This window comes from Culex quinquefasciatus, chromosome 2, assembly GCF_015732765.1.
Source record: "Culex quinquefasciatus strain JHB chromosome 2, VPISU_Cqui_1.0_pri_paternal, whole genome shotgun sequence".
NCBI lineage: Eukaryota > Metazoa > Arthropoda > Insecta > Diptera > Culicidae > Culex > Culex quinquefasciatus.
The window spans coordinates 193,447,630-193,465,542 of record NC_051862.1 but is presented as its reverse complement, the minus strand read 5'-3'; the positions used below and the strand labels follow the sequence as shown (position 1 = coordinate 193,465,542).

Sequence of the window (17,913 nt, the reverse complement as noted above, 5' to 3'; positions counted from 1 at the left end):
AAATTTTCAGACCTGCCATGCTTTATGCTGTGCCGATCTGGACAAGCTGTTGCTTAACCAGGAAGAAAAACTTCAGAGGATTCAGAACAAAATTCTGAAAATGATTCTGAAACTTCCTCCTGGTTCAGCACCAGTGAACTTCATCAATTAGCCGAAGTTGACACTTTGGATGTTATGTCCAATAAGATAATTGATGCATTTCGACAAAAATCATTGCAGTCTTCAGCTGCATTGATCCGCTCTTTATATAGTTTATAAGTTAGTTTTAAGGTATCCCTTTTCCCTTTTGTACATGTAGGACCTCCTACATTTGAAATCACTGAATAGCGAAAGCTACAATATTTCATGAATAAATGAAAGTTGCTAGTATTTAAAATTGAGGTGAAAAGTCATCGTTTGTGATTGGACACTCAATAATATTTTAACTAAATGAATGTAGGTACATGGAAATAAAATTTGAATAAATATAAATTAAAAAAAAAATAATAATAATATTTATTTATAAAATGAGGTGTTAAACGCAATGCTGCAATGATAGCGTAGTCTGATTTTTAATTATTTAATCATTTAGTTCATGAATTTGTTACGGAATAGACGCGACGAACTCAACCACCAAGTGCCTTCCGATCTTCTTTCTGTAAGCTAGATAAGGTATTGATTTTCGTTGCCTCTCGAGCTACGATGCTATGGAGAGGGCTTAACACACAAACAACCGACGTCGAGCCCTCCGAGCTACGGAGCTATGGGAAGGTCTTTTCAACACAAAAAAGACTCGCGCACCACACGACGTTCTTGATGAATCAAAATAATTTTGTTACGCAATAAACCTAACGAACTCGTATCGTTTTTATCGAAATTTATATCACAATCTACGACAAAAATGCGAAACAAAAGGCACACACAAAAAAAAGATCACTTTTCACTCCGAATATTTTTTTACGACCACGCGCTCCCTTTGCCAATTATGCCTATAATCTTATTCATCAATGTTTTTATGATTAACATTTGAAACTTTTTTAAATGTGTTGAAAACAACTTCTTGAGGTGCTCTCAATACATCCATACCAAGCTCAGTGTCATTTCATACCTTTCTGTTTGTTATCTATTTGTATGTTTCAATTTTAAAAACAATCTTCAACCAATAAATGTCACCCCGGTTTACGGTAGTCGAAAACGTCGGATTTCTTATGGCAACTACACCTTCCAAATTCACAAATTTTTTTACTGTGTACTACATTAGCAAAAATCTGAAAATCCTTTAAGTAAAACCACTGCTTATTAAAATGGAATCATCGGATTCGAAATCATAACATTATCAGAAAATGGCCACAAACCAAATCTCTCAATCATAAATCTCATAAATATTCCTCTCGACAAAAGTCCTTCTCCGAACGCATTTCGATCACAGGCAAAGGATTACGGGATTCTTGAAGGGTTTCCCCGAAGCAAATATTCACCCGCATATCCCTCCACCGGTTATCGATGTGGTGCCATTTCACACCATATTCACACTCACACAGCCGTCACTAAAGCCTATTTTACGATTTGGAATGGCTTTCCCGCGCCGGGAATGTCATATATGAGAAGATTGACAAAAGATGAAAGGATTTTCCGTCTTAGCGCAGAACTTGGCTGGTGGTGGGTTCTTTGCGATGATTGAAGTCAAATATTGGAGATTTTCTGAAAGAATGCGTAGGAATTTTCGGGGGAAAATCCGCTTTCCCGCTGATTCCCACTACATGTTAAAATGTTGGGGCCATTTATTTGCCTTTTTCATAAGCTTCGTCTTTCGCCGAAACTGAGAACTAATGGTTCTTTACGCTTTAATTCTCCTGAGCAGCGCAAAATTTCCCCTGCGAACACTTTAGAACGTCGGCTTTGACAGCGACTTTTCCGGGGAAATTCCTGCCAAATATAAATAAATAACGAGAAACTGCGAAACCTTCGTCTGGCTTCAGTGGCCGCTGGGTCCTGTCGAAGGCCCAAACACTGTTGTTGTGGTGGCGAAAACGAAACGGAAAGCTACCAGAGCTACCGCTCGCTCACCAGGAAAGCCCTCCTCCGGAACCCGGAACGATGAATCATATTACGCCATAGATCATTGCACTGATTTCATTGCGCGCCTTAAGTGTGATGCTCGTGTAGGGCAGGGATGGGAAATCTGTCTTAAATTTCAAAAGTGATTTTTCGTTTTCAAATTTTTACTCTTTAACCTTTCTTGTTTTCTTTTCAAACGATCTTCGTAACTTTTCACATAACTAAAATTTTCTCAAATTAAAAATAATAGATTGAGATTCTCTCATCACTGGAAACCGTTCAAGTAGCAATGACGATGCAATTGAGCAAGAGGAGAGAGAAGTCCTTGCAGGCAGGCAACCGGAGTACCAGCAGCAGCAGAGTCTGCATCGTCATCAGGCTCTCGCAGGCAGACACTTGTTTTCCCGGTTTCGGGGCTTCCGGTTGTCATATATTCTGGCTGTGCTACATCAGAACTCGCCGAACGAAAATAGCTTCTTGCTCCCCACAAGAAGCCCCCCCGGCTAAAGCCCGGTCGGTTTGTTGTGGATGTACTTTTAAATATAATTTACTGCGCAATGTTTCCGGACATTGACGCTGGGGTTTTTTTGGTTTTTAGGTGCTGGTGGAGAATGCGGATGGGGTTTAAAGTGGGCAGCTGAATTTTTTTTGACAATCTTAAATTTTATATGTTGAGCAATTTTATATGTTTTCACAAATGGATTTTTCTTTGATTTTTCTGATTACGATGAAACTTTGTCCATCGATTCCTTAATCCTTAGTACCAAATAAGCCATTTTGCATAATTGGTTTCTCCATACAAATTTGGATTGGAAATTTAGAAGCTGTTATCAGAAGAGTGTTATGCAGTAATTTGTCAATCTGATCCTTTAAAAAGGATTTTCTGATCGATTTGATGTCTTCGGCAAAGTCGTAAGTTTTGATAAGGACTATTCGTAAAAAATAGATACATGAAAAAAAAATCGGCATCATTTGATATTTTTTTTACACTTTTTTTCATCGCAAACTTTACTATTTTATTTTTTTACTTAATGAAATGTTTCAGTGGACAAAAAGTGCCAACTTTCATGCTGGAGCTTGTGCAGAAATTAGTTTCTCGCCAAATATTTTTTTTAAATAAATTTCAAAAATCATTTTTGGATGTTGGATTGAATTGGTAATCAAAATGTACATTTTTCAACTATTGATAAAATGCGTCATTTTTGAGTTTTAATCTTTTTTAAAACTAAATTTCAGGAAAATTGCATTTTTTTAAAGTGTCAAAATATTTAAAAGTTCAAAAAAAATATTAAAATTTTCTTTATTTGCCAAAGTTAAACAGATGTTTAGTTATGTCTTAATTACGGAAAAACTAGTTTTTTTAAGAAAACTTCTCTTTTTAATCAATAATTCAATGAAATCTTGAAAACTACTGATTCGATGATTAATACCATAAACGGGATTTAATAGCCGTGGTGACTATGATAGGTTGACGCTTTTTTTCCGCAAAATGAAGAGTAGGGGAACTATACCCTTTCTCAGCCTATTTCTACTATCGGCCAATCAGCACTTTGATCATGAATTACAGCTTTCATAAAGTGTTTTTGACTGTTCCAAACTAATAAATAGCTCAAATTAAAGCGAGCAAGCAATTCTCCATTGTTGATACATCTAAAAATGTTGATTTAATAGCGAAAAATGGCAAAAGTGGTGAGAATTGGTCGAACGACTTAGAGTGATTAAAATGGGTATATTCCCCTACATTTAAAATTTTACGGAATGGTATATTATCATACTGACTGTGGTAGAGATTGAACACAATACCTCAAGAAGAACTTTTCATAAAATTTTGGAAAGTTTAAAAAGTTAGTAAACAATAGTTAAGAAAATTGAAAATTTTGATGGAAATCATTATTTTAAACTTCTCAAACTGTCATGATTTTCTCAATGAAAATAATTTCGAATCGGAAAACGGAATGCATTTTCGGATTTCTGGACAATTTTCCACTAAGAGAAGCTTAAATAAATTTGTTAAAAATAAATAATATGTTTTTTTAAACACAATTTAAAACATCTCCAAATTTATAGCAATTAAAGTTGAACAAATTTCATATAAAATGTGAAAACTTGTGATTCGTTCTTTAAATTCAGTATTGAGTCATCCAAATTTCCCGGGTTTTGAATTTCCCGGGAAACGGGAAAAATATTGTTGGAGTCCCGGGAATTCCCGGGATCCCGGGAAATTTATAAAACAGTCATAAAATCTATGTTTTTATTATATTTGTTATGTTTTTCAAGCTTAAAATCATATAATTAGCTCAATCATATTAATTGATGATTATCTACTCTTCAATCTAAACAAAGACGACAAGTTTTAAATTGCTTAAAGGGAATTAAAATAAGTTTTTGTTATTCTTTGTTGTGATTTGGATTTGAAATGAACTACAAAGTGATTCAAATTAAATAAACTTATATAAATATATTTCTTTTTTATATTTCATGATCAGAAAAGCTTGAATAATTTATTTGAAAATATCTTTGAAAAACAAGAGGAGACAACAAATAAGTGCGTATAAGACAATTGAAATCGGTTGAAATGGCGAGGAGTTATGATTTTTCGAAAAAAGTGGTTTTTGCGAAAATCGACGAAAATGGCAACGAAAATGGCAATTTTTCGACCACCCTAACATGGCGTAGGTCACTCTAATGGCCAAACAAAAAAATACGGATCTGATAAATAGATAATTTTATATAAAAAAAACTAGTTTTAACAAATTTCATGCAAAACTCTGACTATTTTAACAATTTTGCCTGACATTTATATGTATTTTGTTATAAAGCTTATAATTGAAGTTTATTATATATAGACATTGATATTTTTCTTTAAAACTATATCAGCTACTTTAGCGATGTTATATTTAACGTACAAATAAAGATTGAACATCTTAATAGTAGTTTATGCAATAAGGTGCAAAAAGAAGATTCTTTCAGCACGAGTCGTACATTTATCCAACGAGGCTCTGCCGAGTTGGATAAATACGATGAGTGCTGAAAAAATCGAGTTTTGCACCGAGTTCCATACAACGTTTTTTGCAGATCCGAAAAATAATCGTTTGAAGAGTTTTTCAAAGAGGAATAAAAGAATGTGTTGGCGTCCAAGAGTATGGCCATCTTATTTTTTCCGACTCAGTAGCCTATTAAATTCTAAAACAGTTTGTTCTGTCATAGTTTTTCCAACCACCTTCAAGTGAAGACCATTTTTTTTTCCCGAAATCTGAAGAGATGAGCGAGTCCGAAACGGATTCTGACTGTCCGATGGATATTGAGGCGGCGGCCGAAGCAGCTATAAATGGCCTTCTTCCCGAGAAATCGAAGGCGCTGTATGAAGCAGCATACAAAAAATTTCAAGCTTGGCAGGCCAAGAATCGGGTTCAAGCCACGGACGAAAAGTGCTTGCTGGCCTATTTTTCTCAAGAGCTGAAGGACAAGAGCCCGCCGACGAAGTGGAGCCTATACTCCATGCTGAGAACTATGATCAACGTGAAAATAGGCATTGACATTTCCGGTTTCATGAACTTGAAATCGTTCCTGAAACGGAAGTCGGATGGTTATCGCCCGAAAAAGTCAAAAATCCTCACTAAGGAACAAATTTTCAAGTTCTTGAAGGAAGCCGAAGACTCCGTTCATTTGGCTACAAAGGTAAATTTAATGAAAGTAAAAACAAAAACAAATGGGTTAACTTAGTGTTTTTTGAATTCACAGGTTGCGCTCATCATTGGAGTGTACGGTGCTTGTCGGCGGGAAGAAATCATGAAACTCTCTCTGGACGATATTGAAGACCTGAAGGACAGCATCAAGATCACCATCCCTAACACAAAGACGAAAATTATGCGGCAGTTCATCGTTACGAAAGGTGAAGCCCCTGGTGTGGACATGTTGAAACTCTTCCGGTTGTATGCTGAAAAACGTCCTGCCGGTACAGGTCACTCCAGATTTTTTGTTTCGTACCGCTTTGGAAAGTGTACAAAACAGGCCATGGGGATCAACACTATTGCAAAACTGCCGAGAATCATCGCCGAGCATCTGAAGCTTCCGTCACCGGAGCTGTACACTGAACACTGTTTCCGGCGGTCTTCTGCCTCACTGCTGGCCGATTCAGGAGTCGATATTTCCGTTCTGAAGAGACACGGTGGTTGGAAGTCATCGTCAGTCGCTGAAGGTTATGTTGAAAATTCTTTGCAACAAAAGAAATCGATTGCCACCAAGATTCTTGGCGAAGCTTCCGAAGTTTCTGAACCCTCAGAAGTGCATATCGCGACATCCAGCAAGAATGTACCAGAGCGTCAAGCAGAATCAATTACGGTTAATTCTACACTCTCTGATACGCCTTCTACCATCAGCTTTCCCATGCCTTCTTCGTCTTCCGCCCACAATCCAGTTCAGTTCAATAATGTGACGAACTGCACTATTAATTTCTACCAAACTAAGTAATCTTACCGAATAAAAATAATACACAAAAACAATTTTTTGAGTTATGTTCATTTAAAAATTAAGACAGAAAAACTAGTATCTTAATTGAAAAACCGTGAAAACACAAAAAAAACATAAATTCAAAAAAGTGCTGAAAAGTAACACTTTTCAGCACTCAAAACAATGCTGAAAAGTTCAACTTTTCAGCACCGGAAACAGTGCTGAAAAGTACTACTTTTCAGCATTGTTTTTTGGTAGGGAAAAGTAGGCCGTTTCGTTTCTCCCGAAGGTCAGGAAAAGTTGACAGTTTCACTGCGGAATTGCAAAAATATGATTTTAGCAAGAAAAACTATGACTATCATGGTCACCTCTGAATTCAAACAAAGAATTTTTAACGTAACTTTTTTTCTAAACTTTATTGTCAAAACTTTTTTTTTTTGAAAATATTGCGTGGACTTTATGTGGCCTACCCCAGTACATGTATTAACATTCCAACGCCCAAGGCTCCAAAAAAGTTGGAACGGTAAATTCAACTCGATGGTTCTCGGGCATAACTCAACCAATCAAGATGATTCTTCTTTCCAGTGATTTGTTAGGATGTCTTGATGATTCTTAAATTTTGCAGAACTTAATTTGATCAAATCTGTAATTTTTGCGATCAAAAACATCGTTCCAACTTTTTTTCCGCGTGTAAAAAAAATTCGCCAAAAATTCCGCGGAGGCAGTAGTTTTAAAAAAAGGTGGAACGATTTTTTCGGTCGCAGAAATTACAGATTGGTTCAAATCAAGTTCTGCAAAAATTTTAGGATCATCTAGACATTCTTACAAATCACTGGAAACAAGAATCGTACCGATTGGTTGAGTTAGACCCGAGAACCAGCGAGTTGAAGTTACCGTTCCACCTTTTTTGGGAGGCTTGGGCGTCCGTGTAAGTTGGACATGCGTTGGGCGTTCCAGTGTTAAGAATAATAATCTTGAGAAAAACCTTACATGTACCTTACAATATTCCACAAACAAATTAAAATCCTATCAAAGTCACCCCGGCTTACGGTATTCAAAAGTGAAACTAGTATGAAAATTTCTGACCCCTCAGAAAAAAAATAATCCAAATTTTTCTTTACACTTTCTAGTTCTGTACTCATTAGGCTGAAAGAATTAGGATGATTCATTTTTTTATGTTATTTAAACCATGACATACATTTCGAAAGGGCTAAAGTCAAATTACTTGACCATTTTGACAAGATTTAAAAAAATTGACATTCGAAGGGACAAATTACACAAGACATAGATTTCTCAAACAATACAATGTTGAAAACAATTGTAGATAATTTGCTCAATTTTTAAAATATATGGTTTTCAGAGAAAAACAAGGATTTCTTTTTTGAAAAAAAATGAAAAAAATGAAATTTTACTGAAATGAAAATGGCTTAAACTCCGAAACGGTACTTTTTATCAAAAAATCAAGAAAGTACTTTTCGATAACCAAATTCAATTCTATACAAAAAAGATTTTTTGGTAGCTGAAGAATCGATGTTAAAAAATGCATTCAAATTTAAATATACAAATATTATTACAATTTTTTGCGGTATTTGCGATAAAAAAGCTGAATTGGCTTAAATGTTTCCGAATGATGCAACATAACATTTTTTAAATTTATAATTCATATTATTTTTTTTTCTGCTATGTCAAAATGGAAAAATTCATTTCGCAAAAAAGAAATGAATTCTAAAGATTGGAACTTTTCAAGGCAGAATAACCGTAATCTTTTACTGAAAGTATTATTAAACTGTTTTTCCTTTCTTCAAGACTAAGCTTGCCCTTTTTTTTAATTTTAGACCCTGTCTGGTATGAAATTAAAATTATATTTATTTTTGGTAATAGTAATATTTTTATCTAGTATTTAGAAGGTTATTTTAACCCTATACAACCTAACCTGTAGACGGGCTTCGATTTAAAAAATCGCCAAAAATCCATTTTCCAAATAATTTTTGATCTTTAAAAAGCATTGGAAATAAAAACCTTTACAATTTTAGAAAATTTTAAAATTAGAAGTTTGACTTGTTTTTTGTGACTATGCCAATGTTTTTAAAAATGTCCTTTTTGGGGGTCAACTTTAGCTGTGTTTTTAACTAACATTTCCTATATTTTAAGTAAAAAGATGTATGCAGTATTTTTTAAAATATCAAAATTAAAACAAGAAAGACATAAAACAAGAGAAGTAAAGTTTTTCGTAGAACAAACGTTGCTCAAAATGACCTCCTGAACACGGGAAAAATAAAAATGTTCGAAAAAAATTGGGCAGTAGAGGGTTATATAATTTTTGTCACAATATAAACTTATACTTAGACTAGGGGCCATTCACAAACCTTGTAGACAAATTTTAAGGTGGGCGAAGGATACTGGTCCTTGTTTTATGTTGTTTGAACTATTTTTAACATTACAGAAGGGGTGGTCTAGAATAAAAAAAAGCATCCATGTTATTTGTGGATGGCTTTCAGATGTTCAACTTGGTTGAACATTGGCTCTTTCAATTCTTTAATAATAGCTTAAAAGCTCTACAAGAGCATTTGTACTGACAACCTCAATTGCTCCCTCGCTTCCGATTGCTCTGAGATTTCTCTGAGATGGTGCTTTTCCGGAGTACGCCACAAATCGCTCTCAACTTAACTGGGGAGTACCAGCAGTGTCCTGGGGCACGGTAGCTCACGGTTCTCCTAATCCTCCTTGAAGCGCTCGATTTCTCACGCTTCGATGCCTGCAATTTGCGCCGCGAGTGGGGTGGGCAGACGGACAACCGGACCGGGAAAGAATCTGCCGGTACTGGTCTGATCCGGTCTCAGCTGAACACCCTCTCTAGCTGGAAGCTGAAGCTTAATCCGCTGTAAAGAACTTTTATTTTCACTCTCCCGCCCCAGGAGGATGAGCTTTGGAAATGGTGGATTAGGGGAGAGTTGAGATTTTTGGTGAAGATTATTTTCGAATATTTTTTTGTTCGAAATTTCAAAACTTTTAGTTGATGTGCAAAGAACATTTGATAATTCATAAAAACTAGATAGTAATTCAAGGGCAGTGCTGCCAGCACACTCTTATCCGCTAAAGCTGGGTGCGAAAAAGATGAACATCGAAACGAATAAGTCGAAGCTTCCGGCCTTTACTAAAATGTGTACGAAGCGCGTTCGTCTGCTCCAATACTCCAAACACCAATACAGACAGAGAGCAAAAAAAAAAGTGAGCAAGTCTCTGTGTGTGTGCGTGTGTAGAGAGTATGAAAATGAGCAAACACAATAAAAAGTACTTTCGCAATCATATTTTTCCAGTCAATGTATTTTCAATATTATAATCCGGAAAAGCGGGAGAAAAGCGAAAATGCGAACGAGCAACCAAGCAACGAGATCAGCTTTAGGGGGGGAAATCCACCCACTATTGTGTGTATGTCCCCACGATGGAGAGGGTATGGTGGTGAGGTTGGTAGTACACAACACTACCTTCCCCACCCCGCCATGTATTGGGTACACTGGCTGGTGTATGTCGTTCGGATTATACACTAGCAGGAGCATCGTTATGTGTGAGAGTTTAAGGTATTGGAAGGTGGATTATGGAAAAAAAGTCAAAAAATTAATTCAAAAGCAAACAAACTAACTATATTTTTACATTATTTCACTGCCGGCCAGAAATATGAAAGAAGTTTTAGGAAGTTTCAGAAACATCTAATTCGAATCGTGCCCACCCTTCTTTACTCCGAGACACTTTAGTACCACTATACATAATGGAATCTATTGAATGCAAACGGAGCATCGCCAGTAGCGGTGTGTTGTAGTGCAAGTGTGCACTTTCCCCAGAGAGTGCAGTATATGTGTACATCGGTTTGGAGCATTAGAGCAGATTAAGGTAAGCTGTTGGAATTGGTAGTATATGTCAGCAGTTTGAGGTGGGTGGCTTCAGGGTTCAAGAGGGTTATTGCCACCCCGAGTGAAATAAAGCGACACATTTTTATTGGCAGTTTTCCGGGAAGCAAAAAAAAACTTCCCCAACACAGCACTACAAGTTAGTTCGCCATTAAAAATCATCGAAAATTATTACCCTCCAAGCTCCATTATGGCACACCACGAGGCCATCAAACCTATGTGTGTGCCAAGCCAATCATTATTATTGGAGGCCCTCGCCGACAGTTTGGTTGGCGTAATTACAACTTGAGCTCTTTTTTTTTTTGGTTGCTTTCTTGCCTCCCATTATCGTGATGCCACATTTGGGCCACAGTAATGCTGCATTCCGTAATTTAGAAGGACATTCGGAGTCTTTGAAAGGTTCAAGACGTGGTTTGGTTCTTATCTTGGTCTGACTGGAGCATACAAATCATAATAACTAAAATGACGAGTTTAATTTTGTTTTTCTCCTGAGTTCTTCATATGTTGTATACCGTCAGCAGGGTTGACTTTGGATAAAGGGAAGAAGAGTTGGCCACTTAAAGTTAAATATCTGATACGCGTATTTTTTTTTTCATATTCTATATTTTATTTACTTCAAGCGACCGAAAAATGCTTCTTTAGTTGTGTTGTGGAACCGGATTCAAGAATTTATGGAAAAATTACGATTTTGGAAAATATGGTGATACTAAATTTTGAATAGTGGTTTATGTAACAAGTTGAAAAAAGATGATTAGTTCAACACATTCATACCTTAATCCAACAAGGTTCAGCAAGTTGGAAAAATTCGACGAGTGCTGAGAAAATCAAGTTATTGAAAAATATTACTTTTTACAATTCCGCTGTGAAACTGTCAACTTTTTCTGTCCTTCTGGAGAAACGAAACGGCCTTCTTTCCGCTACCAGAAATAACAGAATGGAAAATTAATACCTTTCAATACCAGTGCTGAAAAGTTCTACGTTTCAGCACTCTAATGGCTGCTGAAAAGGTGAACTTTTCAATACTAGTATCGAAAAGTAACATTTTTCTTTTTTTTTGTTTTAAACAGTGAATCTACTACACACATGAATGTTTGACATAAAATTCCATTCTAGAAGCGTTTTTCGGAATTGCAAAAAAGGTGTAAGCAAATCGTTGCCAAATATGATTTTTTCACCACTCGTCGTATTTATCCAACTCGGAAAACTTCGTTGGATGTATGTACGACTCGTGCTGAAAAAATCTGCTTTTTGCAACTTGATGCATAAACGACTATTTTGATTCTGTTAATTCTGGAAGAGAAAAGTAGGCCGTTTCGTCGTTTGAGAATGGCAAAAAAAAATTAAAAATGTCGATAGTGAGTGATTTTTTGTTTTTTTTTTAAATTATAAAAAAAAACATTTTTATCAAAAAACCAAGTCCAGATTTCGCACTATTTAAAAAAAAACTCAAGCGAAAAAATGTCCTTTTAAATATTTTTTATGATAAAACGTTCATTAAAAAAATAAAAAGTAAGAAGAGCCCAAATTGACCTACAACTTTGCCGAAGACACCAATTCAATCAGAAGATTTCTTTTCAATGAAGAGATTTTTGAATATTCACACAGGGAATGTATTGGACAATGTTCAATCTAAATCAACAAAATAAAAACTAATTTTTTGAAATTCTCAAGAATAACTCAGCATTTTTCTTTATAGTAATGTAGTAAGCTTAAAAAAAATGCTTCACTTATTTTGATACAAATGCTTTAAGTTTGCTCGCATTTAATATTCTTTCAAAACATTTCTAAGCTACAACATTTGTTTATCATTATTTTTCTTTAAAAAATCACATCAAATCACGTACACAGTAAAAAATTGTGTAAATTTGGAAGGTGTAATTTTGGAAGCTTGAATATTACCTCTTTTATGATGTAATTTCACCTCAATTGAGACTGAGAAGCGACTTTACAACAGAAAAGTGGTGCAATTTTACATTTTCAGAGGTAAAATTACACATTTTTTCTGACACAAAAGTTGTACCCCTTCCCAGGTGTAATAAAACCATTTTTTCTGTGTATTATTTATATGAATCATACTTGAAATTAAAATAACACATTCAAATTTGAATTCCTAATCAGCATACAATTTGCTAAAATCGTATTCATTTCATTTTTGGAATAAAGTAATTGATATCGAAAATTACAATGAAACATTTACTCAACATATCTTATTTTGTTTATAATATGAATATGCAGCAATTCCCCACGAAAGCAGCATGATTCGAAGAAAAAGTTCTCCGATCGAGCTCAAAAATTTTCTGGGTTTTCCTTGGCCGAAATAATAAGACCCGTAATTGGTCATTAGGGTGACCTACGCCATGTTAGGGTGGTCCGAAAAATGGCAAATTTTCGTCGATTTTCGCAAAAATCATATCTCCGCGCCATTTTATCCGATTTTAGTTGTCTTAGACGCAAAAGAAAGGAGATTAGTTTGGCTATTTGAGAAAAATATTAAGAAGTTTCAAAAATCTAGCTTAACATTTGAAAAGGTCGTAAGAAAACTTAAAATGCTATTTTGAAGGTCTCGGGACCAAAGAGCCTATGTCTGAAAATATTTTTATCGGATTCCTCGGAAAATTTCACATAACATATCAAAAAACGGTGAAGTTTTGTTTACGGTACTCTGAGATACGATCTTAACGGTTCTAATTATTCCGACCCAGAAAACTTTTGAGCCTTTTTCTTCGAATCATGCTGTTTTCGTGGGGAATTGCTGTATGAGTCTAGTAACGGACGGAATCGACGTAACACCTTATAATGTGGCCCTTTTAAACCTTGCGGTTTCGTCAACGGATCCACAGGCGTGTATCGTTCTTTTTGCGACAAGACTCCGCCTCCCGGGTCTCCTAAGTGTGAAGGTATGGGCACGGGGAGAGGGCACCGAATACCTATATTTACACTTAGAATTTTTTGCGTCCGCCCCGGGATTCGAACTGGCGACCTCTGGATTGTGAGTCCAGTGCGTGGTCCGATTGATCCACACAGGCAGACAATGAGTATGAGTCTAGTTCTGTTGGAAAAATACTTAAAATAGTTTTTTCTTCAGTACATTGTAATAAAAACACAGTCGACTATCTGGCTGTCGATCTTCTCGATATCAATTATGCTTTATCTATCAATATTTTTTTCAGTCCCTCCCAATAGCATGCCTTGATCTCCCCCTCAATTTTCTATAATTTTCAGTATAAATTGAGCAGTTTCGACACAGTTGTTTTGGATTATTATTTCAATGCATTTCTATTAAATAAACTGTTTTTTTAAATAAACCATCAAGTTTTTTTTTGTAAAATTTTATTTTTTATGTAAAAAGAAAAGAAAATATTTAATGTCAATTTTGGTTATGAAGATTGTTATGTACACAGCTAAAAAAGTAGTTATACAGCTGCGTGTAAAAGGCCTGGGTGTAAAATAAACTTTGCATTATTTTATGAAATTCTGTGTAATATTACACCCTGAAATATGTAGCCCATCAGTATGGAAAACCTACTTAACCGAAATGTCAAGCTCATATATGCGTTTATCCTTGAGCAATTCTCTACGAAATCGGTCTTTTTTCTTCAATTTTAATTTTTGTATTTTTTAATCCTGCTGAAACTTTTTTGGTGCCTTCGGTATGCCCAAAGAAGCCATTTTGCATCATTAGTTTGTCCATATAATTTTCCATACAAATTCGGCAGCTGTCCATACAAAAATGATGTATGAAAATTCAAAAATCTGTATCTTTTGAAGGAATTTTTTGATCGATTTGGTGTCTTCGGCAAAGTTGTAGGTATGGATACGGACTACACTGGAAAAAATAATACACGGTGAAAAAAAATTTGGTGATTTTTTTATTTAACTTTTTATCACTAAAACTTGATTTACAAAAAAATACTATTTTTAATTTTTTTTATTTTTTGATATGTTTTAGAAGACATAAAATGCCAACTTTTCAGAAATTTCCAGGTTGTGCAAAAAATCACTGACCGAGTTATGAATTTTTTATTCAATACTGATTTTTTCAAAAAATCGAAATTTTGGACGTAAAAATTTTTCAACTTCATTTTTCGATGTAAAATCAAATTTGCAATCAAAAAGTACTTTAGTGAAATTTTGATAAAGTGCACCGTTTTCAAGTTATAGCCATATTTAAGTGACTTTTTTGAAAATAGTCGCAGTTTTTTATTTTTTAAAATTAGTGCACATGTTTGCCCAGTTTTGAAAAATATATTTTTGAAAAGCTGAGAAAATTCTCTATATTTTGCTTATTCGGACTATGTTGATATGACCTTTAGTTGCTGAGATATTGCAATGCAAAGGTTTAAAAACAGGAAAATTGATGTTTTCTAAGTTTCACCCAAACAACCCACCATTTTCTATCGTCAATATCTCAGCAACTAATGGTCCGATTTTCAATGTTAATATATGAAACAATTGTGAAATTTTCCGATCTTTTATTTTTGGAATTTTCAAATCAAGACAAACATTTTAAAAGGGCGTAATATTGAATGTTTGGCCTTTGTGAAATGTTAGTCTTGATTTGAAAATTCCAAAAATTTTTTTCGAAGAGATCGGAAAATTTCACAAATGTTTCATATATTAACATTGAAAATCGGACCATTAGTTGCTGAGATATTGACGATAGAAAATGGTGGGTTGTTTGGGTGAAACTTAGAAAACATCAATTTTCCTGTTTTTAAACCTTTGCATTGCAATATCTCAGCAACTAAAGGTCGTATCAACAAAGTCCAAATAAGCAAAATATAGAGAATTTTCTCAGCTTTTCAAAAATATTTTTTCAAAACTGGGCAAACATGTGCACTAATTTAAAAATGAAAACTGCGACTATTTTCAAAAAGTCACTTAAATATGGCTATAACTTGAAAACGGTGCACTTTATCAAAATTTCAGTAAAGTACTTTTGATTGCAATTTGATTTTACATCGAAAAATGAAGTTGAAAATTTTTACGATGATTTCGATTTTTGAAAAATCAGTATTGATTAAAAATTCATAACTCGGTCAGTGATTTTTGCACAACCTGAAATTTCTGAAAAGTTGGCATTTTATGCCTTCTAAAACATATCAAAAATAAAAAAATTAAAAATAGTGTTTTTTGTAAATCAAGTTTTAGTGATAAAGTTAAATAAAAAAATCACCAATTTTTTTTTACCGTGTATTATTTTTTTCAAGTGTAGTCCGTATCCATACCTACAACTTTGCCGAAGACACCAAATCGATCAAAAATTCCTTCAAAAGATACAGATTTTTGAATTTTCATACATCATTTTTGTATGGACAGCTGCCGAATTTGTATGGAAAATTATATGGACAAACTAATGATGCAAAATGGCTTCTTTGGGCATACCGAAGGCACCAAAAAAGTTTCAGTCGGATTAAAAAATACAAAAAAAAATCGAATGACCGAAATCCTAGAGAACTGCTCCCTTACAGCTTTTCATCGGTCTGATGGCCGAGTGGGCTAAGGCGCCAGTCCTTACTGTTGGTGCTGGTTTTGAATTCCGTTGGTTGCAACTTTTTTTTGTGTTTGCAAAAATTGTACATGAAGTGTGTAATATTAAGTGTTTGTTTTGAAGGTGATGTGCATGCTTTTGCATGCGATTTTACCATCGGATTTTTTGCTGTGTATAGGAGAACAAAAAAAAAGATACAAATTTTAAATAAATGACACCGAATTTAATAATCCTAACAACCTGATTCAACGAAAACCAAAGCTCTTTCCCACCAATAGCCATCACTTTTCCCTGAAAGCTTCTACTTCCTTGTCCGTTCCAACAAGGGGCTTCAGCCATCACCGTTCGTAAACTTCTAGCATGCATGTTGTTGGGCTCTCCAAAAGCCACCAACCACCCCGCATCGCCCGCAAGTAGTGGCCAGCTATGGCGGTGCCTGATAGTGGCCCCAAAACGGCGGTTTGACCCAGCCAGCAGCAGCAGCAGGGCCGTATAATAATGGGCTCGTAAAGATTATGGTGTCACTAGCCGTCACGTGTGCCTCTCGGTGGGGCTAGTCTGGTCAGTCTTCAGTAGCTATTTTTTGTAGTGTTATTGTTATAAACATCAAATAATTAATTTGTCTTTATGGGATAGGAAATGGTTTATTAAACATTTAGTTTTATTCATTTTTATGGTGGTTTAACGGCACCGTTATTTCGTCACACACAAGTTACATTTATTTCAAATTTGGAGATATTTTTTAATGTTCAGCTTTAATATTTCCTCACCATTATTGGCTGTCAATTTGCTCGTTAGCGCCTAGTCCGGGCCCAAATTGGGTCCCTTGAGGGAACCCCGTCAAAAATTCCTTCCGTCTTCCGGGGAGGAGCACAAAATCTGCCCCGGTTAGGGAGATTAATCAAAATTTGTGACAGCGTGACAGTTGTTTAATGAGACACATTTCTCCTTTGATATGACGTCCCTGGGGGGGATCCCAAAAACATCCTCTCCCCCTTCTAGCAAACCACCACATGTGAAGAATGTCCTTCGGCGTCCTGTTGAATGTATGAATCTGTCAGTCGCTCTCTCTCTCTCTATCTCGTTCTGTTATCTCGACCCCGGAATCGTTTTGATTTATCTCCGCTCATGCAGAAAGTTGTCCTCACGACGTGTGTTCGTGTGTGCTTCTTCCAATGCTTCTGTTACTGATTTGGGCTTTTGATATCAAACCAGGAAGAAGCAGGCTGAAATCGGCCTCTGACAGTCATAAGGGACGCATTAAAGTCAAGTTTATGACGGCACATCCGAAGGAAAAAAGGAGTGACCTATGAAGAATTGAAAGATATTCCGCAAAATTTTTAAGGACAAATCGGAAAAGGTCAAAAGTAAAATTTACAAACTACAAACCTGTTTATTTGGTCACCCTTTTACTCTGCAGTCATCTCACCAGCCCTTTTCAAGCCACTTTCCGTCGAAGCAACTCAGGCTGCATGAAAAAGCTCCCATTCATTGACGGTTGGTGGTGGTGGCGCTCATGTAAACATCTCTTATCTTTATTTCCCAAACAGCGCTCGAGGGCGGCATTCAAACGAGCAAGAGCTTTTTGCCGGGAGAGTGTGAAAAATGAAAGGCTTTATCACCCACAGTCAGCCACCACCCGCATTCCAACCCCCTCCTTCATGGAAGCTGCATTACTGGTTGGTACTTGGTCGTATTCTCAATTGCAGTAAAAAGTAAAGCAGAGAGCAACCATGGCGATGGCCTCCAAAGGGGACTCATCCCGGCACAGTCGTATCACCTGGGCAACCCACACGGGATCGGGAATTACTGCCAGCCGCCTGGATTTACTGGGTCTCTAGGTTACTCGGTAATCGTTATTTGCACTCACTTTGAATAATCAGAAAGCGTTTGCCTTCTGATTACTTATGGTAATTATTATTTTTTGCTGGTGTTTGGGTTGAGCTGGTTTAAAAGCACAATTTGTTGCTGAATTTAATTACAGTTCGTCGCTGTCGTGCTAACTTATCGCACGGGCATTTTGGGTCAACC

General features: G+C 35.7%; 1 protein-coding gene across 2 annotated transcripts in view; it reads right to left on the bottom strand.

Moving 5' to 3' along the window:
* The window catches only part of LOC6045669 (protein O-mannosyl-transferase TMTC2), a 503,026-nt gene that overhangs the window by 231,449 nt on the left and 253,664 nt on the right, over window positions 1-17,913 (bottom strand). The window lies entirely within an intron of this gene.